At 46.5% G+C, this 26,974-nt stretch overlaps 6 non-coding genes across 6 annotated transcripts; 3 read left to right on the top strand and 3 right to left on the bottom strand.

The window, feature by feature from the left end:
* Positions 1–888: 888 nt before the first annotated feature.
* On the top strand, positions 889–970 carry trnal-gag (transfer RNA leucine (anticodon GAG)). The gene has a single exon. It is a non-coding gene; the product is annotated as a tRNA-Leu (tRNA).
* A 6,132-nt stretch (positions 971–7,102) lies between these two features.
* trnaf-gaa (transfer RNA phenylalanine (anticodon GAA)) lies at positions 7,103–7,175 on the top strand. The gene has a single exon. It is a non-coding gene; the product is annotated as a tRNA-Phe (tRNA).
* Positions 7,176–12,059: 4,884 nt separating this feature from the next.
* Positions 12,060–12,141, bottom strand: trnas-gcu (transfer RNA serine (anticodon GCU)). Its single transcript has one exon. It is a non-coding gene; the product is annotated as a tRNA-Ser (tRNA).
* A 3,983-nt stretch (positions 12,142–16,124) lies between these two features.
* Positions 16,125–16,198, top strand: trnat-agu (transfer RNA threonine (anticodon AGU)). The gene has a single exon. It is a non-coding gene; the product is annotated as a tRNA-Thr (tRNA).
* A 645-nt stretch (positions 16,199–16,843) lies between these two features.
* On the bottom strand, positions 16,844–16,925 carry trnal-aag (transfer RNA leucine (anticodon AAG)). The gene has a single exon. It is a non-coding gene; the product is annotated as a tRNA-Leu (tRNA).
* A 5,780-nt stretch (positions 16,926–22,705) lies between these two features.
* Positions 22,706–22,799, bottom strand: trnai-uau (transfer RNA isoleucine (anticodon UAU)). Its single transcript has 2 exons — positions 22,762–22,799; positions 22,706–22,741 (listed from the first exon to the last, which is right to left on the bottom strand). It is a non-coding gene; the product is annotated as a tRNA-Ile (tRNA).
* Positions 22,800–26,974: the final 4,175 nt, after the last annotated feature.

Genomic DNA, 26,974 nt, shown 5'->3' with positions numbered 1-26,974 from the left:
AGTGGGGCAATAAACAACGCGTTGGACTTCTATCGTGCAATTCACTTCAAAATGAACCACTTTACGTAATGAAACGGTGATATGCAACTCAATGGCGCAGTGATTTAAAGCACAGCTTTGAGGGTATTCCTTCTGCCTTGGGCTTGGCAAGCATGTTTCCGGCTTTGCTCGCAATTCAATAGTTATCAGTTATTTTCTCACCCGTGCTGGAGAAGATTTACTGTTCGGAGCCCTCTGCAAGAGGAGAAACGCACGCAAGTCTCTTCTGCGTAGACTCAAAAATGCTGCTGCGTCATCAGAATTTCGTGCCGTCTAATTGTTTGCAAAATCCTGTCGAAGAACTCGGTCCTGCAATAGCATGGGAACTGGGCGACTGGTCCAGAAGAGATTTCCTGGTATCGCAGCAAATATGAGTGACTTCATTTGTAATTTCAAGCTGCGGAAGCTGGGATTGCTTCATTCAGATGAAGAACTTTGAGAGCACACTTCGTGGACAACCTGATATCCGTGCCCAAGTCTCGCTGGACGTAACAACACAGGTAGATAGGGCGGTGAGGTCACTGTTTGCATCCGCTGGAAATGTCCTAGTTGAACCCTTTTGTCGACACTGAGAGTACTCAGGAAAATTAGCGTCCCTGCATTGACGTTTGGAAATCCTCGTGGTCTGACACCTTTCCGTCTGACGTGACAACAGTTTACCACTTCTGTCTCCGGTCTACTTGAAGGGATATTGGATGGATTGGAAAACGGGAAGCCGCATCAAGCCTCAAACATTGTGTCTGGGACAAATAGTTTCAAATCAAACACGGAGGGCACAGAACCTTCAAGATTAATATGTTCAACCAATGATCGTTGTTATATAATGAACGAAAAACAACTTCGCTGTGCGGTAGTGTGGCCGAGCGCTCTAAGGCGCTGGATTGAGGCTCCAGTCTCCACGGAGGCGTGGGTTAGAATCCCACCACTGTCATTCGATGCAAACCTACTGCACCCAAATATTACCTGTTGTAGTATTAAAAATGCATTGGGAAATGTTCTTCAGAACAAAATCTGAACAAATCACCGTGAGAATAATCCTGCATTGCTGCCGGGGTGAATGATATCACTGCAAGGCTGCAGAACAGTTTTGAGTTGCTGTGGGAGATTGTGGACAGGTAGTGATCGTGGCCCATAATTATACGAAACAAATGGGTGCAACAGTATTCAATATCAATCTGCATACCACCTCATATCTTCAGCGCTGCTTCTGCCGTGTCTTGAAATAAACAGCGAACTGGTCAGAGTTCGAGTCGAAAATACCTGTGCAACGCGGGGTGGGATCGTTTGTCAACAGGACCAGGACAAGTTCACAAAGCAGGACACGGCCGCGTTTGCAAACGATTGTCATCCTAAACTAACACCACGCCACAAAAGCACATGTAAACGGGAAACAAATCATCAGAAACCTCATGTGGTTGAACAGCTTCTTGTTCTGCAAACACAAACAGACCTGAAGAGTTTTGGAGGCTTTTATTTATTCTGCTGCTTTTTGTTTTATGTTTGGAGGTGCGTGAACGGCGGTGCTTGCATGGAACCCCCCTTAATCACACGGAAATTCACTCCATAAATGAAAGGCTCCGCTGGGAGCTGAACCCAGGATCTCCTGTTTACAAGACAGGCGCTTTGACCAGTTAAGCCATGGAGACCTCGCGCCGTCTAACAGCTGTAATAATGAGATGCTACTTGCATTAACTTCTCTTGTTCGTCTGCTGGCGAGGGAATTGCTTCAGATTCTGCTCGTTTCTACAGATTTACTGCGCCGTCTACTTCTAAACTCTGTATCACCATACAGAGTTACGTATTCTCCGCAGTCACAATTCCGCCTGATTAACTGAACGCTTCCTCGCCTCCATTTGCATCACAGCTTACCCTTTACCCACCACCTCCGCTCTTTACGTTTGATCTTACCACAGATTCAGAGTTCTTCACAGGTAAACTAAAATGGACAAACTAATCAATTGTCAGTCATCTACAACTTCTGCACGTAGTACGGGCATGGAAAACAATTGGTTTTGTCCATTTGACGAGGTGGTAACAGAAAGGAACGAGATGCAACCAGCATGAAATCGCTTCCAGCGAGGGAGGTGTTCATGGTTTGAATGTGTTCACCTTCGGGAACACTTTTCCTTGACACTGACGCAGGAAAACCCTCTTGGTTGTCAACCAGGTCTGGATAAAATTCCGTCCGTTGCATCCCTTTTGTGTGAGAAGCGAGAGACGGAAATTTGCAGATCCTTTATAATGATACAATTTACATTTCTCAATGTTATTAGGATGTGTAAAGAAGTTGCATAGTTATACTTATTCTGCTTCAACTTTTCATCGTTTTTACTTTCCTTATTTCTGTGATAAAAGATTCCTAATTCGTGACTGTTCTTGGTGCCGCACAGCTTTAAATATACCTCTGTTCACTCGTTCCTTGGTCAGTTCTGTCGGCTGATAATTTGTACTGGCGATATGAGTGAGAAAAATCGTGTGGTGCTACAGATGACCCACGGAGGAGGTAAAGTTACGACTGCCTCAAGTGGTCCGCCCCACTCACAATTAATTTCGACCCTGAACCAGCTCAGTCTATGCATCTCACCGAGCCAGCTTGACCGCATTATATCGTCAGCGTGAAGGGGAAGGGCAGGAACAGTGAACTTTCTAAATTCAGAACCGGAATGAAAGTGCTGTTCAGTGGGTCAGTACATTAAGCTTCATCGATAAATCATTCCACACGTGGAAACACATCTCAGCGGTTAATTCTCTCTGTGCTAGAGAAATGCGTCCCTCCTTCTCACTCACCCGCAGGACATCGGCCCCAGGCAGGTTTCTCAGCTCTTTCTCTTGGCGTTTCTTACAGGGTGTGGCCTAATGGATAAGACGCCTGACTTCGGTGTTTGATGCAAAGTCATCCGAAGATTGCAGGTTCGAGTCCTATCACGGTCGTTTTACCAAATGTGGTTTTGCTTCTATTCTGTCGGTCGCTCCGTCCACCACAATTGTCTCACCTCATTCAAACACACGCGTTTAAATCGCATCGGATTCGAGCAGAGTCCCGTGCCGTGATTACCTCGGTCACTCCGCCCCTGTGGGCAACCTAATGAAATGCTGCCGCTTCGTTTCATGTTACTTTTTTACTTCATGTGTCTTGTCTGCAATGAATTTCTGCAATCGCGGTCATAAACATCGGGGTGGAGCTCCTCAAACTGTCGGAAGCAGCTGCTGCTGGCAATGACGAGCGTGCTGCACATTCACAGATCAGATAAAACTGGAGTAGACACCACAGTGAACCTGAATAACCATCGGTGTAGGATTGTAAATACACGTTTTCCTTCCTGCAGAAAAACACTGCGACGGGGCCTGATCGACAAGTTCCGTGACGCCAGGTCCGTTTGCCCCGATTCTGGAAGCAAGGCGACATTTGAAGAGAGGATGGCAGACGGCGACGGACGGATAGAGCTGGAGACGGCGGATTTCAGTCCGAGGTGTGAGCAGCGAGTGTTGGTGACTTGTTGCTTGCCAAGTCCCGCTGTGAAGCTATGAGAAGGATCATACAGGTGAGTGAATGTCAAACAGCGATAATTCATCTGATGATGACACCAGATGGGGAGACAGGTTCTGCACAATGCAATAGAACAGGACAGCACCATGGACAGGACATTCACCCCATCACATCTTCTCAGCCCACGATGCCAAATAAAAGTGATCTTTCCGCTTTCACATGGCCCATTTCCTTCTAGTCTCTGCCTGTCTATCGATTATGAAATAAATCACGTTCTTTTGAAATGTAGCACCGGGCTGAAAATGAAGATTACATTTTCTCCGAACCCACCCCCGGAACATGAACATACCTTCAGCTTTTCATTGGCTGCAGTAGTGAAATTAATCATGTTGTTACCTATCGTCATCAGGATGGCCGAGCAGTATAAGGAGACGCGTTCAGGTCCTAGTTTCCACTAGAGGCTTGGGTTCGAATCCCACTCCTGAGAGTTAAGAGCTTTAAATCTTGATTCTCCCTCCCTGTTTTCTCCCACTGGCCGCCAGTTTTCCCTCGCTCCATCCTCGCTTCTGCTATTGAACCACTCTGTCCTTCCGCATATCAAATGTCTTTCCCGAGTTGTTAATTATTTCGTCCTATCGGAATTCGTGATTCTTTACTGGTTCTCTCGACTGCCGGAGAGATTGTGATTCATCCTTCATTCACTCTCCCATCCCATCTCCACATCCGTAGTTTCACAAATATGCAGTAATCTGCTGATGGCAACGGTGAATGAAGTCACAGCCCAGAGGGGGGAGTAGTGGGTTGGACAACTGGGGAATAAGAATGCTTGTGGGAGCTGCGACGTAGAGAGACTGAAGAACAGATAAATACAGACAGTGTAGAAGTGGGAAGGTTAGACGGTGACGCGACGGAATACTTGCAGGTTCAGCGAAAGGATGATGGAGGTAACTGAGCGGAATGTGAGACGGAGCTGAGCCAGTTGGTCCTGGTCCCAAATCTTCTTCTGGGCCAATTATCCAAACCCCTCTTTTGTTGATACAACAAATATTTATCCACCCCACTTTAGATAATCCGAATAAATCAGCTCGCACCACCCGACGGGCAGAGAATTTGAGAGCTTCAGCAACCTGTGCTTCATGAAAACTTTAGGTACCTCAGTTTTAGATGACTTGCCTTTTATCTTAGAGTTCTGTCCCCTTGTCTGTGACTCTTCCAGTGGTTAAAACACCCTAACATCTGCCCTGTCGAGCTCCCATCAAATCTTTTTTTTTGTATGATAAGGTCACAGCTCATTCTGCTCAACTCCAAGGAATATGGACTCGACAATGTTGTACATGAAGAATTCATATCTTGATGAACTAACACAGTCCCATGATATTCAGGTGGAAGTGACAATTCCAGCCCAGCCTTCATTTGCAGCGTTCATTGTTGGTGAATATTTTCAATCAGATCAGTTCACTGAACGGAGTTTCACTTTTGCAGCAGTCTCGTGTGTGAACTGATTTCCATAAAATCAGACACCATTCGGCTGTTTCTCAAAGAAAACGATTTTGTTTAATTTCACGTTGGTTACATAATGGATAAATGATTGCAAAGAATTATCGATTTCAAAGAGTGCAGGCGATACTCTATGGAGAGGCGCATTCACCCAGTGTGTGAAGAGAGCGTCATATCACTCAAATCAGCAATAACCTGACAACGCCATGAACGTCGAGTAAGTGAACGGTCTGGAGAACAGCCGCATGGGGAACAGCTTCAAATCCACGCAGTCGTCGATTCTCCTCTGACCGACTGACGAATGGTCCAAAGAGTTCATGCAGGGTGTCGTTCCTCGTGATACGCACAGCCAGAAACACACACACACACACACACACACACACACACACACACACACACACACACACACACACACACACACACACACACACACACACACACATTTGTAGAATAATAAATGGAAGTAAATAACAACAGAGCATAGAAGGAAGGGTGTAGTTGACAAACATCAATGACACGGGCAATGTGAAGGGAATATAATGGACGCGGAAATTTTTACATTAAAATACTAATTCCTGTGATCAGTGCACTTGTTGTATTAAACGATGATTTTAGGTTACTATGTGTCGCTTATAATTGCTGCTCATATTTTTGATTTAAGTGGGTGAACAGGAAGATAACTTTCCAGATTTCAATAAAAACCGGTTGGATGATGAAGGTGCCATTTGCGCGGACTTCCACAAGGTCATTTTGGTGAATGGGAAAAGTGATTGAACAAAATAAAGCGATATTTTACCCGGAATTGCTATCGAAGCGAAGCTCTGTTTAACAGCAACAGGGAAGTATTGCAACGGAGCTGAGGCCACTGTGCCATCGGGAACCTCCTGACACTTTGTAGGAGAAATACAACTTCTCCCAACCTCCCGCTGTTCCTCGCAGTTATTGCCTATCTTCTAAGGGGGAAGTAGTTCCTTTAACAGTTTAATTTGCAAGCGAGGGCCGTCATCTATGCAAACATTCGAGTATTTTTTTTTGAATTCTGTTCAATTCTTTCACATTTTCCTGAGGAAAGATAAACATAAAGGATCACAATATTGTAGCTGTTTCCGAACCATTGGTGTAAGCAAGGTGGATACTTCCATGTCCTCCTTACATCCTCTTCAACACGGTTTTTCTCCGTTAATCTTGTGTGTCTTGGAATATTTTGAATTCCGACATTCCATAAACCATAATGTATTAAAATTCATAATATCCACGACATCCACCGTGATTGGTCCTCTATCTACAAAGACCGAAACGGAAAACCTGAAGACAGCACAAATATCCGGCTGATCCAGAAGCTGAGTTTCCGCGTTACAGCTCAGCTCGGGTGTCCTCGGTAAAGAGGTTGAACGCACTGCCTTCGCATTTGAGTGCCTCTCACAGTGTCCAGAGCGACGGTCAATTAAAGTGCAGGATGACTTTATTTGTGTCGGTTGATGGTGGCCCTGATTGCCCCACACTCCTACTGCAAATTTGAAGACAGCACGTGTCCAAACGGAAGACGAAGTGTCGTTCCGCAGACGTTCATCGGGCTTTGTAACAGCAGTGCCGGAGGTCACAGGCAGATTGATGAATGTGGCAGTAGGATGCTGAATTAGTGTTGCTGACACCTGGAGTTCAGCTTTCCCCCTCGGACTTAAAGCAGTAGCTCTACAAAGCGATCAATCAATCTGCGTCTGGTTTCTCGAATGTGAACTCCAAATTCAGTCACTGGATTAGAAGTTTGACTTCGTGCTTCACCTGAACCGATAATTTGGACCCATAAGTTTTAAACTGTTAGGTGCCCAACCAGAACTGGCAAATCTTCATAATGGAAGATTCTTTAGTTTGCTGGATTTTCCGAATATTTCTCGCAGCCACACAATCTCCTCCCACGATCCCGCTTTTCTTTTTAAAATGGATTGAGATACAATTTCCAGGTTCAATGTTGCACCCAAGTCTGGTCCAGTGTCATGTTCCCCAGTGTTGATCATTCGTCACAGTATTGCCATGCCCCCATTGGTCTCCTCATTATTGCGGGCAGTGCCAACAGTAGGAGCCGAAATAGCTCAGTTGGGAGAGCGTTAGACTGAAGATCTAAAGGTCCCTGGTTCAATCCCGGGTTTCGGCAGTTTTTATTTTATATTTTCTTTGAATCCCGTGCCTCACGGCACAATAACCGTGGAAGATTTATCAGTGGACTGACACCTGGGTTCACAAAGGTACTTTCAGTTTCAATGACACGATGGAGGTTTCTATTTTATCTCAAATCTTAAGTTCCTTCCGTAATCGGTGGGAAATTTCACAGCTGGAGTGTCCTCCCCGGCGATCCGACCTGTTGAAAGTGCCGCACACTCCATCGACATCAGTACGGCTTCCCAGCAGCGGCTGCTCCCGACACCACATCGCCACAAAATGTTTCGGTGAGTTGGAACAATGTCCCGGAACAAAATGCGCCTGAATTGCAAAACCTGAGATAGGGGAACTCCAACGTGTTCACCCGCCCTGGTTCAGGAGTCGGAAGGCTGGAACCTGCTCCTCTATCTTTCATTCTGCTACTGTCAGCTGGGCGAAAGGATCTTCTGGCTGTTTCAACGCGATAATTTGTGGGAGAGTAACTGGCCGCTGAAGCTTTGCGTCATGTACCAGGAGGTATGTATTTCATTATCATTGCGGCCGGCTTTTGTGATGTTCCCGAATGTTGCTGTTGTGTCGGAAGATGCGACCACCTGCTGCCGGCGGTATCACCTGAGCAGCTGCCCACGGTCCCGTCTGTGCCAATCGACTGCTTCTGGAGATGGTGAGGATGCGACGTCCCATGCAGGGAACTTTGTGCTGGAAGTAACACTACCAGGTTTCTTCGGCCAACCGGATTGACAAAACCTCGGGTGTGTCACAGAACTTCCAAACTGGTGAAAAGAACAGCTGTCCGATTGTTTGTCAAGAGTCCCAAAGGATTCCTGTCAAACTGTGCGGGTTAACAGAACGACATTTTTTGACTTAACTCTTCTCCCTGCAACAGAGCAACCACTGAGGAGTTCCACCTCCCCCCTTTGCTTTCCCTCATTCATGTGGCCCCCTCACCCCTTTTCTTTCCCCTCCTGCGCACTCATGATCTGCCCATCTGTTCCCCACCGCCTTCCACTTATTTCATGGTCTACTCTCCCTCCTACACGATTCCTCCTTATTCAGCCCTTTGCATCTTCTGCCTGTCATCTCTCAGATTTCTTGTATCTCCCCACTCCCCCACCCACCGATCCCCCCTACCCTGGGCTCACCTATCACCTCTCAGCTTGCGCTTCTCACCATCCTCCGACCTTTTGTTCTGGCTTCAGCATTTTTGCTTCCAGTCCTGTTCAGCGGTCTCGGCCGGTAAAGTTGACTGTTGATCTCTGCCATTTCCCGCACCTCCGCTCTCACGACCCTCCCTAGACCCAACCGTGATAGGGTCACCCTTGTCCTCACATTTCATCCCACCAGCCTACGTATCCAACACATCATTCTCCGCCACTTCGGCCATCTCCAAGGGGATCCCACAACTAAGCATATCTTCCCCTCCCCACTCCTTTATTCCTTTAATAGGGATCGTGCTCTCGCGACTCCGACGTTGACTCCTTCCCACCCCCACCCATCCTGTTCCCACCCCGGACTCTTTCCACTGCCCCGCCATAGTTGCAACACCTGTCCCTACCCCACCTCCATCACCTCCATCCAGGAACCCTAACAATACTTTCAGGTGAGACAGAGATTCACCTGCATCTCCCTTATTATCATCTACTGCATTCGGTGTTCCAAGTGTGAGAACAAACGCAGACAAGGTGACCGGTTCGCAGAACACCTGCGCTCTGTCCGTAACCGCGATCTGCATTTCCCGTTGCCAGCCACTTCTACTCTCCCTCCCACACTATCACTGATGTGTCAGTCCTCGGTCTCCGACACTGCCAGGGGAATTCCAAGCACACATTGGAGGAACAACACCTCATTTTCCATCTTGTATCCTTGCAGCCGAACGCCATGAACATTGAATTCTCCCACTTTAAGTCATCACTACACCCCTTCCCCACAACACCTCCCAACATGCTTCTTCTCTTCTTCCCTTTTCTAGCCCTTTTTTCCTCTCTCTTCTTACCTTTCACCCATCCCCCGGTGCATCTGATCTTCCCTCCCCCGCACCTGACTATCACCATCTCTTACCTGCATCGACCTGTCACCTCCCCGTGCCCAACCCGCCTTCCCTCTTTTGTCCACCTGTTACTGTTCTGCTTTTCCCTCCAATACATTGTGCATCCCCTTTTCCTATCTTCGGTCAGAAGTAGGGTCCTGATCCGAAACATTGACCGCCTGCTTTTCTCCACGGATGCTGCCTGGCCTGCTGAGTTCCTCCAGTATCATAGTGTTTCTCATCAATAAACTTGAAGACAGCTTGTGATCCTCCCCAGCCACTACAATTTATTCTGGCTTCCGCCCGCTTCCTTTCCAGTCCTGATGAAAAAATCGCGATCTGTAACGTTCACTGTACATTTCCTTCTGTAGCTGCTGCCTGACCTGCTGAGTTCCCCCAGCATTTTGTCTGTGTCGTTCCACATTCCAACATCTGCAGAATCTCTTCTGTCTCGACAGTTATGAAGGCGTTTGTGGAAATACAGTGCAAGCAAGGCAAAGACAATAAAAGGTTGCGAGCGATGACGGGGCGAGATAACGTTATGTTGTCTCTGAGGGTGGGTGACCGGAGTACACGCGGCGCAGGTAAACTGTGGTAGAAACGGGCGCGTTGCAAAAGGGCGTGTTTGGAACAGATCGGACAGATGTGGTGCAGAGAGTGAGCGACAGAATGGAAACAAAACCTTAATGTCGTTAAAACGACCGTGACAGAACTCGAACCGGCAATCTTCTGATGACGTCACATCAACACCGAAGTCAGACGCCTTCTCCATTAGGCCACACGGACCCTTTCCTGCTCAAGGATTCTGGAAAAAAATGAATTGAGAATGATGCTGGGGCCGGCGTTTTGTGAGAACGTGAGAAGAAGGAAGGAGCGCATTTTTCAAGCACACGGACTAATTAGCCGGTATGAAGTGTTTTGAGACGTCGAGTGATTCCGTGACGGAACTGAGAGAACTCGCAGAGGAGGTGGAGTTTTCATTTCCGCTCGAAATTTAGGGATCTCGCTTCCCGTTTCACCCCTTTCCGCTGACGGATACGAAGGTTACACGCTGGCTCGGTGCGGTGTGTGGGGCGAGCTGTTTCAGTGTCGCAACCAATTGTGAGTGAAGCAGACTACCTGAGGCAGACATGACGTTCACTTCTCTGTGGGTCATCTGAGGCACCACACGGTTTCCCTCATTCTCAGCAGCAGTGTTATGACGATAACGTAATCAGGGTCCAGGTTCCCAACGATATGAAAAAGGACACATAGCATGAGGTGGGATGGTTTCGCCGCTCCATAATTAGCCTGTGATTCTTCCTCTCATTAGCTGACAGTAAGTGAGGGAAGGTGGTTTACCTTCATCTTTCCTCGATACCTTTGTGGAGACGTGTTGAGTTGACAAGTGCCGCAGACGGAAGTTCGAACAGTGTGTCGATAAGTAAGAATCATTGTCTTTAATTGCCTGCAGTTACACGTTCACCGGACCTGAAATATCGTTTGAAAATTGCAATAAATGAGAACAGTGAAACTCTGCAATTGGCTGCCCCACCTTTTCATCCAGAGATCAGTGGGAACCAGGATCCGCACCATGAAGGTTCAGTCGTGGTACTGCAGCTCCTCATTGAAACTAAGTGCAGTGTGATGCCGCCACAAGTCTACAGGTTGGGAGCTGGGAAATTAGATTACGATGGAGATACAAGAGAATGCAGATGCTGGAATCTGGAACAGTACATAAAATGCTGGAGGAACGCAGCGGGTCAGGCGGCCTCTATGGAGGGAAATGTTCGTCCAGCGTTTTGGTTTCTGCTCCGTACATTTCCCTCCATGGATGCTGCCTGAACCTCTGAGTTCCGCCAGCGTTTTGTGCGCTGACTGAGATTAAGATGTCGAAGCAAAGTCTCGTTTGTCCACAGTTAACATAAAGCATTTCGTAAATTATTCCGGGAAACGCTCGATAAAGTGGTTACAGCGATTTGTACTCAGCCCACTGGATAAATATTCCGTCTCAATTCCGTCAACACGGGATACTGATCGTACAGCAAGACACGTGGTATCAGAGGCAGAACTTTCTGCATCCTACTTGAGCTCCTCGGTCGGGATGATACTCTGCTATACAGATGTCAATATTATTCACTTTGGGAAACATTCTGCTGTTGCTATTCACAGCGATATTTAAACTGTTCAATACATTTTGTGTCATCGAGAAACTATCAATTAAACTGACAGTCGAAAAGGAAAACAAAACTGAATGCTTCCATATCGGAACAAAATGCGAGAGAATCGGCAGTTTAATCTGTCTCGCTCACAGCAGTCATGAAGTAGTGCGGAACATTCCTTCAGACAGACTTCTCCATGTTAATTTCGAACCTGTCCGGTATCGTTTGCCGAATGGTGTTCTTCGGTCCGTATACTGACCCACTCCTTCGCTGTCGCCTGTATTTCATGACTTGGGCATTCGCAGATCGATCTATCTTCGGTCCAAAGTCGGCGGCCTCGCACATTGATCTCTCCCGCTCTGCACTCAATCATTCCTCACGTCGCTTCTGCAGGAAGGTTTTAATTGCACGCACTTCTCAATATGTACACTCTGTTCCTTCTTCAGCAGTTGAACCAGTCCACATCCATTCGGTGTTCACCTCTATGAACATCGAGAGGAAGAAAGGCATGAAGGACAAAATCGGTCGTCATCCCATCTAATCTCGACTTTTCTTCCATTCTCATTCCACCAAACTTCGTGAGAATTTCTCATTGTAAACATTCCTTTTCACGAATCACAAAATACAACGGCTTGCTATGACGGGGAAAAATGGGGTCTCTGAAGTGTTCAAGTGAACGCGTTGTGAGCTCAATATCCAAACCAACAGCCGACGACGAGGGTGGGATTCGAACCCACGCGTGCAAAGCACAATGGATTAGCAGTCCGTCGCCTTAACCTCTCGGCCACCTCGTCTGTTCTGAAACAGCGAGCATTATTTACAACTCCGACAATCTTCTCCCATGTTCCACCCATTATTTTTTACGTTCTATATTCTATTTTCATGCACGTTTCTTGGTCATCTTTTCCAGAACTCTATATCATTCCCAATCCCAAGGCATATTGACCTTTTCCCAAAACGTTTTGAACATTTTAATTGATTCAATATAATTTTTAATTTCTCCTGTCCGTCATAGTTTAAAATTCTCTCAGTTGTGCTTTTGTGCTTTGCGATTCATGTACTACATATTGAAATAAATACCGCGACCTGTCCGTTGTCATGAGATTTATTGCAGATTCCCAACCTTCCCCAGACAAACTGCCACTGCCTCCCGCATATATTACTTTGCTAAATTTCTGTCACAGTCAGCCTCAACCTTCTTTCTCCCGACGAATGAAACCTTCAATCCAGTTGAGAATCTATTTTCAGGTTGGAAGCTGAATGTTGAACATCAGGAGACATCCGGTATAAGAACTGTGCCGTGTAGTTTATATCGTCTCCCTTTCGGTATTATGCTGAAATGCGTCAGGTCACACTTCCCATTATCGGCAGAGCAAACACAACGACGTCCCCCAGTTCAGGATAATGTAGGATGAGGCAATGCTGGAGGATGCCTGCAGTGAAATGGCAGAAAGAAAGTGATGAATTTGTCCTTTATAAAATGAAAGCAGTGTTATGCATTTGGAAAGTCCACACCTTTGCAAGATACAATGAGATTCGCCACATTTCGTTTCGGAAACGGGTTGCGCAATTAGTCATCGGGTGAAGTTCACGGACAGGGGAGTTTAGAGAGATATGGGCCAAACACAGTATAATTGGACTTGCTTCGATCGGCACTTTAGTACACATGGACGTGTCGGCTGAAGGGCCTATTTCCGTGTTGTATGACTCATTGAGATTTTAGAGTTGTGGAAGGAGCAACAGTTGCATTTAATTCAATAAGCGTCTGGTTTTGTCTGCTTTACTTCACCTGATTTCCAGAAATCGGAGATTTCACAATGTTTTGCCTGGTTTCGACCCAGGGGTCTTTCGCGTTTTAGGCAAATGTGAAAACCACCACACTACAGAAACGCTGTCCATCGCAGCAGCAAATCCGAGAAGCCCAATGAGCAACACACACTACCAGATGGCCGTGCGCGTCTGGCACACAGGACTGACGGCTGAAATGGCTGGGAAAAATGGGTTTTCTGCAGCAATAAAGATTGAATCCGCCGGACCATTTCCACTGACCCCAACACCCGGAGATAAATCCGGCACTAAAGAAGGTGGCTCCCGCTGAATCAGGACCGACTGGCTCAGCTCCGTCTCACATTCCGCTCAGTTACCTCCATCGTCCTTTCGCTGAACCTGCAAGTCTTCCATCACCTCACCGTCGAACTCTTCCACTCCTGCACTGTCTGTATTTATCTGGTTTTCAGTCTCTCTCTTTCTACCTCGCAACTCTCACAAACATTCTCATTCCCCAACTGTCCAACACACCATTACCCCTTCTGGGCCGTGACTGCATCCAACGTTGACATCAGTAGACTGCTGTATTTTTGTGAAACAACGGACATGGGGATGGGACGGGAGAGTGGGGACAGGATTACAAATGATCTTAATGACCGGGAGAAGATCGCGGAGGGCGATAGGCCAAATAAAACACAAGATAAAAGACATGCGATCTGTGGAAGGGCAGTGTTGTTCAATGTCAGAAGATAGGATGGAGCGAGGCAAAACTGACGCTCAATGGAAGAAAACAGGGAAACCAAAGAGGGGGAGAATCATGATTTGAAATCGTTAACTGTCAGGAGTGGGATTCGAACCCGCGAGTTTCCACATGTGGAATGATTCCGCGATGGAGCATAATGTACTTACACACTGAACAGCGTTTTCATCCCGGTTGCGAAGTTGAACCGTTCACTTTTCCTGCCCCGCCCCTTCCCGCTGACATATACAATGCGGTCAAGCCGGCTCAGTGAGATGTATGCAGTGAGCTGTTTCAGGGTTGAAATTAATTGTGAGCGGAGCGGACTACTTGAGGTAGATATAGCGTTCCCTTCTCCGTGGGTCATCTGTAGAACCACACGGTTCCTCTCATCAACATCAGCAGTGCGACGTACCATCCGACGGGGCTGACCAAGGAACGAGTGAACAGAAGGAGTGAACAGAAGAGCAGCACCAAGAACAGTCACGAATACGGTACTTTTATTACAGAAATGAGTGAAGTAACAAACGATAAAAATTTGAAGCCGAATCTGTATTATTACACAACTTTGTTCCAAATCGCAAGAACATTGAGAAACGTAAATTGCTTCCTTATTAAGGATCTGCACATTTCCATCTATCGCTTCTCACACAGAGGGGAAACAACAAATTGGATGCAGTTTATTGTTGTTGGACTTCGGATTATAGAGTCACCACTGAATCATAGTGCTACAGCACGGAAATAGGCTTTTCGGCCAACACGTCTATTCGACCTGATCTGCCTGGTCCCATATTTCTGAACCCAGACCATATCACTCAGAACCCCTCCAATCCATGGATCCATCCAAACCTCTCTTAAATGTACAATTGAAACCGCACTTCTGCCGGCAGGTCGTGCCACACTCGCACCACCCACAGGGTGAAGAAGTTCCCTCTCATATTTCCCTTATATATTTTACCTTTCACCCCAATCCTATCTTCTCTGGTTCTAGTCTCACCCAACCTTGGGGGCGGGGAAAGCCTGCATGCATTCACCCTGTCTATACCCCTCATAATTTGGTATACCTCCCGAAGATTTCCACTCATTCTCCTGCATTCCACTGAATAAAGTCCTCACCTATTCAACCTTTCCCGATAACTCAGGTCTTCCAGTCTCGGCAACATCCTTGTAAATTTTCTCTGCACTCTTTCAAACTTATTGATAACTTTCCTGCAGGTAGGTGACCAGAACGGTACAGAATACTCCAAATTCGGCCTCACCAACGTCTTGCAGAGCTTCAACAAAACATCCGGGAGCATATCCGCCTGATTTACTGAACATAACATTCATCAACACTTCACCATATCATCACGGACCGATCTTTGAGGATGACCAGCTTCTTTCGAGAAATCGGTTCTGTCAAAACAAAACAATGTTTTCTCTTTTGCAAAGAGAGACCGGTGACGTTAAGGATTCACATACAACCTGATAACACCGTACGGCAGATATAGAGTGAGGTGGAATTGAAACCCTGGTCTACTTTAAATTGCCGATGGAATATGAGTGGCGGCGACAGCTTGTACTCATCACATTCACCAAGCGGGTCTTTGATCCCAGGGAATGTTGCACGATTTCACTTCAATTAAAGCGTCAGGCAAGAAAGAATTCCCGTTTTCCAAGCCCAGCAGGTTTAGACGAATGTTAGGGAAAGCATGGACTCTGGCACTAGTGCAGAGACGGAGGGAATAAAATCCAGACCTGCTTGAAAACCAGAGCTCAGACTGCAGAGGGTTTGCCAGCGTCAGTCCCAGAGAAATGTGTTCCCGAAGGTGAACAAATTCAAACCATCAGCCACGTCCCTCGCTGGAAGCGATTTCATGCCGGTTACATCCCGTTACCTTCTGTTCCCAACTCCTTAAAAAGAAAAAAAAAAGTTTCCATGTCCGCACCACCAGAGGCAGGTGTAAAACACCAGCTATTGATTAGTGTGTGCACTCTGTTTGACCTATGAGGAATTCTGCTGAAGCTGTGGTGAGATCAAACATAAATAGCGGAGCTGGTGGGAAGGGTTTTGAGATGATGTGAACGGACGCGAGGAACCGTTCAGTTAAACAAGCGGGATTGGCTCTGCGGAGTTTCCGTTCCTGGATACGGTGATACAATGTTTGGAAGTAGACAAACCAGTGAATCTGTAGAAATGAATAGAATCTGAAGCAATTCCCTCGCCAGCAGACGAACAAGGGAAGTTGATGCAAGTTACATCTGATTACTACAACTGTTGGACGGTGCGAGGGCTCCGTGGCTTAACTGGTCAAAGCGCCTGTCTAGTAAACAGGAGATCCTCGGTTCAACTCCCAGCGGAGCCTTTCATTTATGGGGTAAATTGCCGTGTGATGAAGGCGCGATCCACGCAAGTACCGACATTCACGCACCTGCAATCATAAAACAAAAACAAATCTGCAGAAAGGAACAGAAGAAATAAAATGTTTCCAAAACGCTGTAGGTCTGTCGGTGTCTGTGGAGCGAGGAACAAGGCGAGCGGCTCAACCAGATGGCGGTTCCGATGACTTTGTAGTCCGTTTACTTGTGTTTTTGCGGTGTGGTGTTGGTTTAGGGTCACAATCGTTTGCAAACGTGGCCGTGTCCTGCTTTGTGAACTTGCTCTGATCCTGTTGACGAACGATCCCACACCACGTTGCACAGGTCTTTTCGACTCGAAGGCCGACCATTTCGCTGTGTATTTCAAGACATGGTAAAAGCACCGTTGCAGATATGAGCTGGAATGCAGATTGATTTTGAAGACTTTTCCACCCATTTACACTACCGGTCCGTAATCTCGAACACCAAATCAGGACTGTTCTGCAGCCCTGCAGTAATGTCATTGACACTGTCACCAATAGAGGATCCTCGTCACGGTGATCTGTGATGTTTGGATTTTGTTCTGCAAAACATACCTAATGCATGTTTAATACTGCAGCTGGTAAACTTAGGTGCAATGAGTGTGTACCCAATGGCAGTGGTGGGATTCGAACCCACGCCTCCGTAGAGACTGGAGCCTTAATCCAGCGCCTTAGACCGCTCGGCCACACTACCACACACCCAAATTTCTTTTCGTTCATTGCATAACAATGCTCATTGGTTGAACATGTTAATCTTGAAAGTGTTGCGCCCTCCGTGTGTGCTTTGAAACTCTTTGTCCCAGATACAGTGTTTGAGGCTTGATGCGGCTTCTTGTTTCACAACCCATCCAATATCTCCTCAAAGCAGACCGGAAAGAGCAGTGGTAAACGGTGGTCACGTCAGACGGCAGGGTGGCAAACCACGGGGTTCTCCAGACGCCAGTGCACGGACTAATTTTCACGAATATTCTCAGTGTCGACATGGGATTGTAGGGTTACATTTATATGTTTCAGCGGATGGAAAGAGTGACCGCACCATCCTATCTACCGATGTTGTTACGTTCAGCGACCTTTGGGCATGTGGACCAAGATGTCCATAAAGCGACCTCTCAATGTTCTTCATCTGCATGAAGCAAGCCCAGCCTCCGCGGCTTCATATTGCAAATGAAAGTACTTACCTTGGCAGCGATTCTGGATAAATCTCTTCTGGACCCTCTCTGGGATATTCATAGCCGTTCTGAAGTGTGCGAACAGATATGTGCACAAACGTCCAATATTGGCCGAAGTTGTTGTGAAGTCTTTATGATCTTATAACGTTTAGCCGCCGTTGACTTCTCTGTGAACAGCAAAAGATGCACCACACCGGAAACTGTGCCTCTGAATCCGGGTTGCAAATTTAAATAAGTAACAAAGATGACCGTTTCGAAACGGGTTTTACGCGGGGATTAGGTGCCAGATAAACTGGGTCCTTGCATATTGTGAGGAAATCCAGCCAACCCCGTGAACGTATCATCAAAGACTCAGTGCTAGCAGCATTTTACCCGAACAGTTCTACAGAAACGGACAATCTGAGAGAAAATAATCACCTCCTATCCGTCATCAAGTGAACGATTCGATTATTTCAAACCATGACCTGGATTGGATTTCCGGATTATCGCCATCAGATGACGTCATCACCCACTAGAATTCGGATCTTGTTTATCGTTGTAACCAATTCGGACAAAATACCGACTCTGGTGGGACTCGAACCCACAACCTTTGAATTACTTGGTCACACATGATTAGAAGTCCAACACGCTGATCATTGCGCTGCAGAGACCACAGTCACACCTTTTGTCATAAAGATAACGATACTGATGAAAACATCGCATTCCATCAAACGCAGACTATTTACTGGCCCCTTTCGTTCGTTCACTGAAGAAGCGACAAAACCAGTCCCACAGTTCCCATCCTACTACAGCAACAGATTGCTCGATAACATTTTGCAAACACTTTTGCAAGTGAAGGCACCGTTCATTTTTCTCATGGCGTAAGCAAAGTGATGTCTTGTTTGGGTACTTATGGTATTTTTTTCTTACAGCTCCTTGATTTCAACGCCTCAAATGTCTCAACAGACACCCAGTTTAATGCTATTTCGGTGCAAAACTAAACAACTGGAGGAATTCAGCGAATCAAGCTAAATCTGTGGGGGCGGATCGACTGTTGAGGTTTCGGGCCGAGACCCTGCATCAGGACCGAAAATGTAGCGGTGTGAAGTAGCCGGTACATGACGCTGAGCGTGAGGTGCAAGGCAAGAGCAGGTAGGTGATGGTTGGAACTAGGGGATGAGTGGGATGATGGGTAGATGGAGCGAGGTAGGGGGAGAGGTGAGTGCAGGTAGAGTCAATGGCTGGAAGGTGATAAGTTGACTAGACAAATTGCTGTAAATTCTGGAATCTAATAATTAAGGAAAGTCATCAGGGGAATCAGATACAGGAGAAATGCTGGGCAGGTGGGACTAGTGGGGAAGGGAATGCGACGCCCAGTGGGTTAAGTGAGTGTGCGATTCACAGAGGGGATCGGGTCGGGTGAAGAAGAAAGAAACTGGTTTCCGTGGGGGCTGAGCAGGAGTTTGAAAGAACATTGGCGTCATTAAAACGGGCATCCATGTAACAAAACTGAGGAGTATTCATCAACTTGTAGCAAGGTGTGCACATAAAACACCAGTAAACTTTCATCATACAGCTCAGCTCAGTTACCGTTCCCAGAACCAAAACCGCTTTTCTTCTCCGTCGAAAACCGAGATTTCAGCTTTTGGCAACAAATGGTACACGCGACGGTGTTCAGACGGAACAGTCAGTGACGGCGTGAAACAGGACGGCGTGGATATTACACGCGGGAATGGACCACACAAAAGGCATGGGATGAGCAATCTGAATCTGCATCAATATTAGATCAAAGAAAGCGAGCAGTAGATCCGCCGCTGCCATGCCCACCAGGTAGTGGGTGACACATCTGGAGAGACCGCACTTTCCCTGAGACAGGCCAAAATCGTCACTAGGTTGGCTGTGAGCAAACCGAACGAGTAGACAAAATAACGGGACTAATGAGTACAGTGTCAGCATTCCTGGAATAAAGATCTTGAAGAAACAAAGCTCCCCGTGATAAAATTAAATTATAGTGTTGACCAGCAAGATCGTAAAGAGGATGTCATGCTCCCCATGTCCATTCACACATAATATTACCTGCTTTCAAATCGAAAGCAAAATCAAAGGTTTATCCGTCCATGGCTGTGCAATTGTAGATTCTGTATCTGTGGTATGAAGACTTGAACCGAACGGGATAGGATGTTTTTTTTGGATTTAATATGTCAACCACGCTTCTCAAGTTAGTCTGAACCAAGTAATGTTGATACCTGCTTTGAAGTAGGAGATTAGCATATGCATACTCTCAAGTTACCGTTGTTGACTGTTCATTGTAAAGATGATCCCAGTCATTTGGGTACGAACATAATTTCCGACAACAGTTGGAGATTTTATTCTGCCTTTGTACGTACAAGTCGGTCTTGCCTACCTTAGATGATGTAACCCTGGACGCCTGACACAATTAACATGGGAATACAATTGAAATTAGACCAGATATCCATGAATTGCAGAATGCTTGTATCAATAAAGTGATAGAAGATTCAATGTATTCGAATAACAACGAAGACACCCAATTGCATGGCCATGGAGCTGGAGTTGGAAGAGAGCCATTTGAAGTCTCACCATATAGCATTCCCTAGCTGTGCCGAGTCGGCCTGGCAGGCTGTTCTCTTCCAAAATAAAATAGCAAAACAATCCAGAAGACAACAAAAAGAAAGGCAAGGAAACACATCTGGAATGAGAACTGCAATCCTGTGTTAACTGCACAGGATATCAGCTGCTTCAGAACAGGAGACAGTTGGTCCATTGGTGCATTGTTGACGTGTGCGTTGTTGGGGCGTTTTTGGTAGTTTTCGAGTCAGGGGACATGGAAATAGACCTTCCGGCCCATCGAGTCCGCACTGACCATCAGATGAACAATCACACAGACCTTTCATTGATCCCATTTTACTTTCCACATTCCAGTCAATGTCTTCCAGACTCAGGCACTCACCTGCAAACCAAGGGCATTTTTAGTGGACAATTAAACTGCCAGGGGCAAAAGGAACATATTATACAAATTATAGCGACACATTTCGTAATGCAAGCCGGCGTCTGATTGGAGAACAGAAAGTTGTGCATGTTGCACCAGCACCGTGTCTGTCAGATCAAAACCGCCGTCAAATACTCACAGATTCTAAACGGAAACTTCTTACAAAGCTCAGCTTGTCAGTGGAATGGAGGGAGAGGTCCTCTCTTTAAAGGGGACATGGTGAAGCAAGTCAGCAAACTGATGATATGGGACACGGGAGAAGGGATTTAGAGTTCTGCACAGGAAAGGAATCGTCCCCACTGCAGGTTTCCAACTTTCAATGTGGAAACTAAGATATAATTTCTGAAATGTGACGTACAACATTAATTCCCCAAGCAGCATTGCGATGGAATGATGACCATTTTGTTTTCACTTTACGCTGACTGGATCAGTGCACCGCTTTATTATTGTTTATTTCTCATTCAGAAAGCCGATGAAAGCCACCACTGGCCTGCTGAACATTGGCAGCAATTCCTCTTTTCACATTTCCCTTTAAAGAGGAAACGTTTGAAGAGAAGACGTTTGAGAAAGAGGAAACATGAAAAGTTACGAAGGGGTGAATTGAAAGGGGAAAAGTCTCCGGTTAAACAGAGCCAGATGCAGCAAAGTGGGGAGATTTTAAAACAATTTCTCTGCCAAATTTGAAAGAGGGTTGAGTGCTGGTGGGCAGAAAGATTTCCCTCATCAGACAGGTCTCATTAGCTGAGTTTATGAATGAAAAGCATCGACTGTATTCAAGGAAGCGAGCGCCATTCACTGTGTTGGGAATGTGGATAAGCTGCACCGAGAGCAACAGCAAGATAGGAGTAATGGCGTCTCTCACATTGATGGGACTCCACTTGACAATCTGCATCCAATTCAGCCGTATAACTTTTACCACTGTCTTTCTGAGCTGGACTGGAAGCAAAACAGGTTTACTTAAACAGACAGAGGGATGGGTATTTCAGTTACAAGGTCAGATTTCAGAAAGTCAGCTGTGAGCGAGCAGCATCTCAAAACGCACAGGTGAAAGTTCGTACGTTGACAGTAGTGGGACTCGAACGCACGTCTCTACAGAGACTGGAACCTAAATCCAGAGCCATAGACCACTCGGCCACAATACCACTGACCAGGTCCAATTCATTGTCCTCGAGTTCACACTTTCCACATAATGCATGGAAGATCCGTTCACGAAACAAGTAGAGAACAGGGATGGACGGTTGCAGAAGTGATCCCCCCCTCTCTCTCTCTCTCTCGCTCGATCGCTCTCTGTGTATGTGTGTGTTTATGTGTGTGTGTGTGAGAGAGAGAGAGACAGCGAGGGAGAGAACTCACTCATGAAAACATTTAAAAAGGTGGGTACGGCAATATCAGGCTGTTTGTGTCATTCAGGACTGTAAAGTCTGGGTTTCATTTCTCTATAAGTTCGGTTGTGCCTTAAACGCATTGCTGGTGCAATCTGTCACGGTGCTTCGCAGTTGGTCTGCCACGTAGGAAATAAAGGAGGTGTTTAATGGCCGGATCCATCGATGGAATGATCGGAAGCAACAGGTCCGGTGAACCGATGGTGACAAGGAAGTAGATTGCGTCAGCTATTTCTGAAGCAAGGTTTCAGGAAAGGTCGGTTTTCAGCTGAATATTTTCGTTAATTGGATTGCGGTGAAGACAGGGAGGAGGGAAAGAAAAGTGCTGACTTAATTGGATAAACAAACAATCAACCGTGAGAAGAAACAACATGTTAAAGCAACAAGAAGTGACGCGAAGCCGGTTGAACGAAAGAACAAAACAGGGCAAATCATTGCTGTGTTGACAGGGAACAAAAAATAAGTCATAAACCAGAACTAGGTGAATTCCAAAGTTGCCTACAGGTTTCGGACCTACGGAAAGAGGGGCAATTGTGAGGCAGAACTTCAAAAACCCAATCGTTATCGCGGTTCGTCAAGGTGATTCCCGAAACAGCGAGATGGTCGAATGACAAGAGTTGAAGCGGACTGTGGCTACACCAACCTGAGTTCGAGAGATTTGCGATGATATCATTACTTCCATTCCTTCTTCCAGCCTTTGGTGATGCTTTTTGCGAAACAAGTCTTACACGTGATGAAGAAGGGTCTCTTCAGCTCACATGCGAACTCACGCTCTCTTGCTCAGGACAACAAAAGTGAAGCGGTGCAGCGTTTCTCAGTTGAATACAAGCAATCAACAGCATGTCACACAAGGATAATAGGAAATATAACGTCTCGGTTTGATGGTGAGTTTCATAGTCTCTCAGTCGCACCAGAAACAAGCCACCAAAACCACAAGTGCTCTAGGTGAGGCTCGAACTCACAGACTCGGCATCTCTCCACTGCGTACTGCCATATAAGTACCGCGCGCTGACCGATTGCGCCATTAGAGCTCTGACGGTAAACCGACGAACTTCGGGGTAAAAACACGGAATTCAGTATCATAAAAGCAGATTTTAGTTGAAGTAAGGATTAAAGTGAACGTTGGTTTTTCCAGTAAACTTTGGAGGACGGGTTTCACGGAGCAGCAATTATTGGAGCATTCGCTTTCTGAACGAGAACGTCACCTAAGGTGGCAGAAGATTTTTGTTCGTCCAGCGGGGTGTTTCGGACGGAAATGCATGGCCCGAGTATTCGGCGCTGAATGCGGAACAGGACAAGGATCTGGCTGGAAAATATCTGCATCGCGCTGCGGGATGTTCCCATCGATCACCTTTCACTACAGCCGAATATCCATGTCGGGTCAAGGAGAGAAAACACAGCAGCGCCCAATCAACAGTGAAAGTCAAGACGCCCCAAATTACACAAATGTGGAAGGAATATCTGAATGTAACGCTGAGTGAGAGCTGCCCTCGGACATTGAGGGGATATTAAATCAGGCCCTTCCAGAAAATATTGAAGACCATTAAACCCTTTTAAGCGGAGCCCAGGAATGGGTCAGATGTCTAAATGCAACATTCTGCGCCTGCACGTTTACATTCGTGTCACGTCTTCACTTCGCGCCGACCGGTGGACTGATTATCCTTTTATCTCAGACGACAAGCGTTCAGACAGGAAGAATAGTGGGAATGAGAAAATGCAGAAACCCGTTGCAGGATGACTGAAAAAGCAACTACGTGCAAATAGCTGAGAGAGTTTCCTCAAACAAAATGTGAACTTCGAAACGACAACGGTCTAATGGCTCAGAAAATGTATCTGACCAACTTCACAATAGAATGGGTGGCGGAAAGAAGGACTGATTTCCTCTTTTTAGGGAGGATGATAAGACTGAAGAAGAAACGTCAGATTCATGTGGAAATCTAGGTTAGCCAATGCAGCAGCGGTAATTGCCGACACGGTTCTGTGGCGCAACGGATAACGTGCTGAACTTCATTGGTGAACTTAAAAGAAATTCAAAGGTTGTGGGTTCGAGTCGCAGCAGAGCGGGTGTTTGACTGTTTCAGCGAATCAGTTTTGCTGTTAGCAGAACTCAAGCAGTGATAGGAAGTGACTGGTATGGGACATACGTCAGCTGCAACGGCAGCTACCTCATGGTTTCGGGATATTAACTTGGCCTGCGTTGTTGCATTCTGTTGTTTGTGTTAAGTTGTATTAAATTTGATTCAAGAGGGCAATTACCTGGAGCAACTTCAGAACGTCTATCAAAACAGTCACGAGCAGTCGGATCCACGGATCAAATCTGCAGATACTGCTGACGAGATGGTTGGATCAGAACGCTGATGATTCAAGGTGCGAGATGTACGAAAAAGGTATGTTCGAAGAGTGGTCAGTGTTAAGTTGTTGTCAGGGTAATGTCAAGGCAAATCCAGGAACGCACCGCGGTAAAGATGTTGTCTGCCTTGGCGCTTTGTTCTGAGCTTTCTGCTTTCTCTGTCGCAGATTTGCTGACAACTGGCAGCTTGCCCCAGTTTCAGGAGCTTGATTTTCGTGCATTTCCGACACAGACGATCACCTAAAATTTTCCCGCGTATCTGCCACACAAGGACTTCAAGTTATTACATGGCGTTCACTTACTGTTGAGATTCGGGTTTGACAATGCGCACCCTCTGTTTGAAGAGTCCGTTTTTATACTTCTACTTGTCCAAGAAGGATTGGGAATAGTATCAAATTGATAACCTGTCGGGGTTACGTCACCCTGGAACACCTCTCATGTAATCCCTTCTGAAAGTGTGTGTCTCTTTCCGTGTGTGAGTGTGAGTGTGAGTGTGTGTGTGTGTGTGTGTGTGTGTGTGTGTGTGTCTGTATGTCTGTCTGTCTGTCTGTCTGTCTGTGTCATGACAGTAAGTCCATAAGTCCATTGAGGTAAAAACAGGACAACGTAAAGGGAAAAATGGAAAATTCAGAGACACAAATTTGTTCTTAAACGTAGATGCGCTGTCGGAGCACAAATGTCGGAGATGTCACTGATGGAACATTCAGCCTCCGACTTCCCCTAGTTAACACAACCTACACCCAGCCCACCCATTCCCCCATTACACTTGATAACTTGAAATTACCGATTAGGTTGGCCGTACACTGCTTCATTCTGTGTCTGGCAGTTGCAACTTTCATATCCCACAGGAATAGAGGGGGGCACAGCCCACTATTCCATTCACAGAGACACATGCACATTTCACCATCCCCTAGGTACTGGAGCCCTACAGAATCCCTACTTACCAATTAACTCCTGTGCTCTCTGTCACATCCATTAAGCGGGACCGATGCAGTTTCACAATTACAGCCACACAACCGAATACCCTCACTTACAGTTGTTCTGTATATTATCCCCTGTGCTGGAGCGTCCCCGATAGAGTTAAACCTGGATCGACGATTATCTACTTCTTCACACACTGCAGGTGAACATGTGGAGCACGTAGCCCGCTGGTTACCACAATGTCTCGAGTATGTAATTACTGCAGTGCGTGGAAATAACCCCTCAAAACGAGCAACAGCGACTGTGGCCCGACAGAGGAAGGGAGAAAGGTAAACGACAACAAGAGGAAGTGCGCGCAATCGCGCTGTGTGTGTGCGTCTGTTGATGTCCATATGTGTGTGTGGAATGTACGTGTGTGTGGTTGTTTGTCTTCAGACATGTGTCTGCGTGTGCATGAATGCAGTGTTTGTGGATGGTCGTGTGTTCGTATGAAAGCGAGTGTAGTTGTCTGCTGATGAGCGTGAGCTCATACATCTATGTGACTGTGTCTGTGTCTGACGATGTCTTTCAGTGCTTTGAATTTGCAAATGAGTGTATATATGAACCTTTATGTGTGGGTATTATATTGTACATCCGTGGTATGACTTGCTTGCAGCGTCTATTTCGCACGCACAAGTACGTCCAATTACAGTGCTTTGTGCAATCAGGTGCGGGGAAGTGGGTCAGCTTCTTATCCTCTGGACTGGGTAAAAGGTACATCCTGATCCCGCTGATTCTGGTAAGGGTGGAATTCCCCGGATGTTGAGGTTTACCCCACATCACAAAGGCTTGTGTGTTGGTATTTTATGACCACTGTACGTGTTCCCAAGTGTGTGGATGAGCGGTAGAATCTTCGGGGAGATGGTGGGAATATGCAGAGAATGAAGAGAGTTTGGTTTGGATAAGTGTAAACAAGTGATAGCCGGGACACAGTCGAGGGTCCGGAGGACTGTTTTCGTGCTCTTCTCTCCCTGTGACTCCACAATTAAACCTAGCAAAATCCACATCATGTCGTCTCAGATTTGGACAGTTCAGCAACGCGGTGCCTGGTCTAAATATTCCAACAGTCCGTGTCATTATCAGGCCGTGGTTGGTGCATGTCTTGCCCATAGTAACTGCAGAAGGGCCAGTGAGTATTCTAACACGCAGTGCTCTGCTGGGTCCCACTGTTCAACGGAAGTGGGCTGAGATTTGATTCCGATCCCATATTGAGGACCCTGTATTCTTGCTGCCTGACTAATGGTCTGCACACGGAAATGAAAGTTGCTGCAATGATTACAGTTTCACATCGCGTCGCTTTTTCCCCTGGAATCAGTGTGTCTGAGGAACAGACGCAACTGTGAGGAGCATGACCTTTACAATCTATGGGACTCAGGGGACTGGAAAGAGGACCCGGTGACAATGATTTCTGGCAGTGGCGAATTACTCATTCAGAGAGGTGGAGACATTGTGGGACGAAGGACCTGTTCCTGTGCAGTACCGACCTCTGTCTGTTTTATGCATCGACCCAGTTTGAAAAGGTAATTCCACAAATCACATGACTGGAATCATTTTAAAGAAGTTTGGTCTCCAAATCTATGAATCCCTGAATTGCTTAAAACCAAAAATGGAATCATGTTGACTGTGTGTGCGTGTGCGTGTGCGTGTGCGTGTGCGTGTGCGTGTGCGTGTGTGTGTGTGTGTGTGCGTGCGCGTGCGCGTGTATGTGGCTGTGTTGTGCTTCTTCTGGAGACGGTGTATAGGAGGCTCTGTCGAATACCGCCCAGATTGCAGCAATTTGTTATAAAGAGAGATTAAATCATCTGGGTTTGTTTTTCCTGGAGGGGAATAGGCCGAGAGGTGACCTGCTGGGGTGTCCAAAATTACAGGAAGGCGGCTGATAGTAAGAGTATTTTC

Source organism: Pristis pectinata, chromosome 32, assembly GCF_009764475.1.
Source record: "Pristis pectinata isolate sPriPec2 chromosome 32, sPriPec2.1.pri, whole genome shotgun sequence".
Classification (NCBI taxonomy): Eukaryota; Metazoa; Chordata; class Chondrichthyes; order Rhinopristiformes; family Pristidae; genus Pristis; species Pristis pectinata.
Note: the sequence above shows the minus strand (reverse complement) of the source record. Positions and strands in the feature narration are given on the sequence as shown.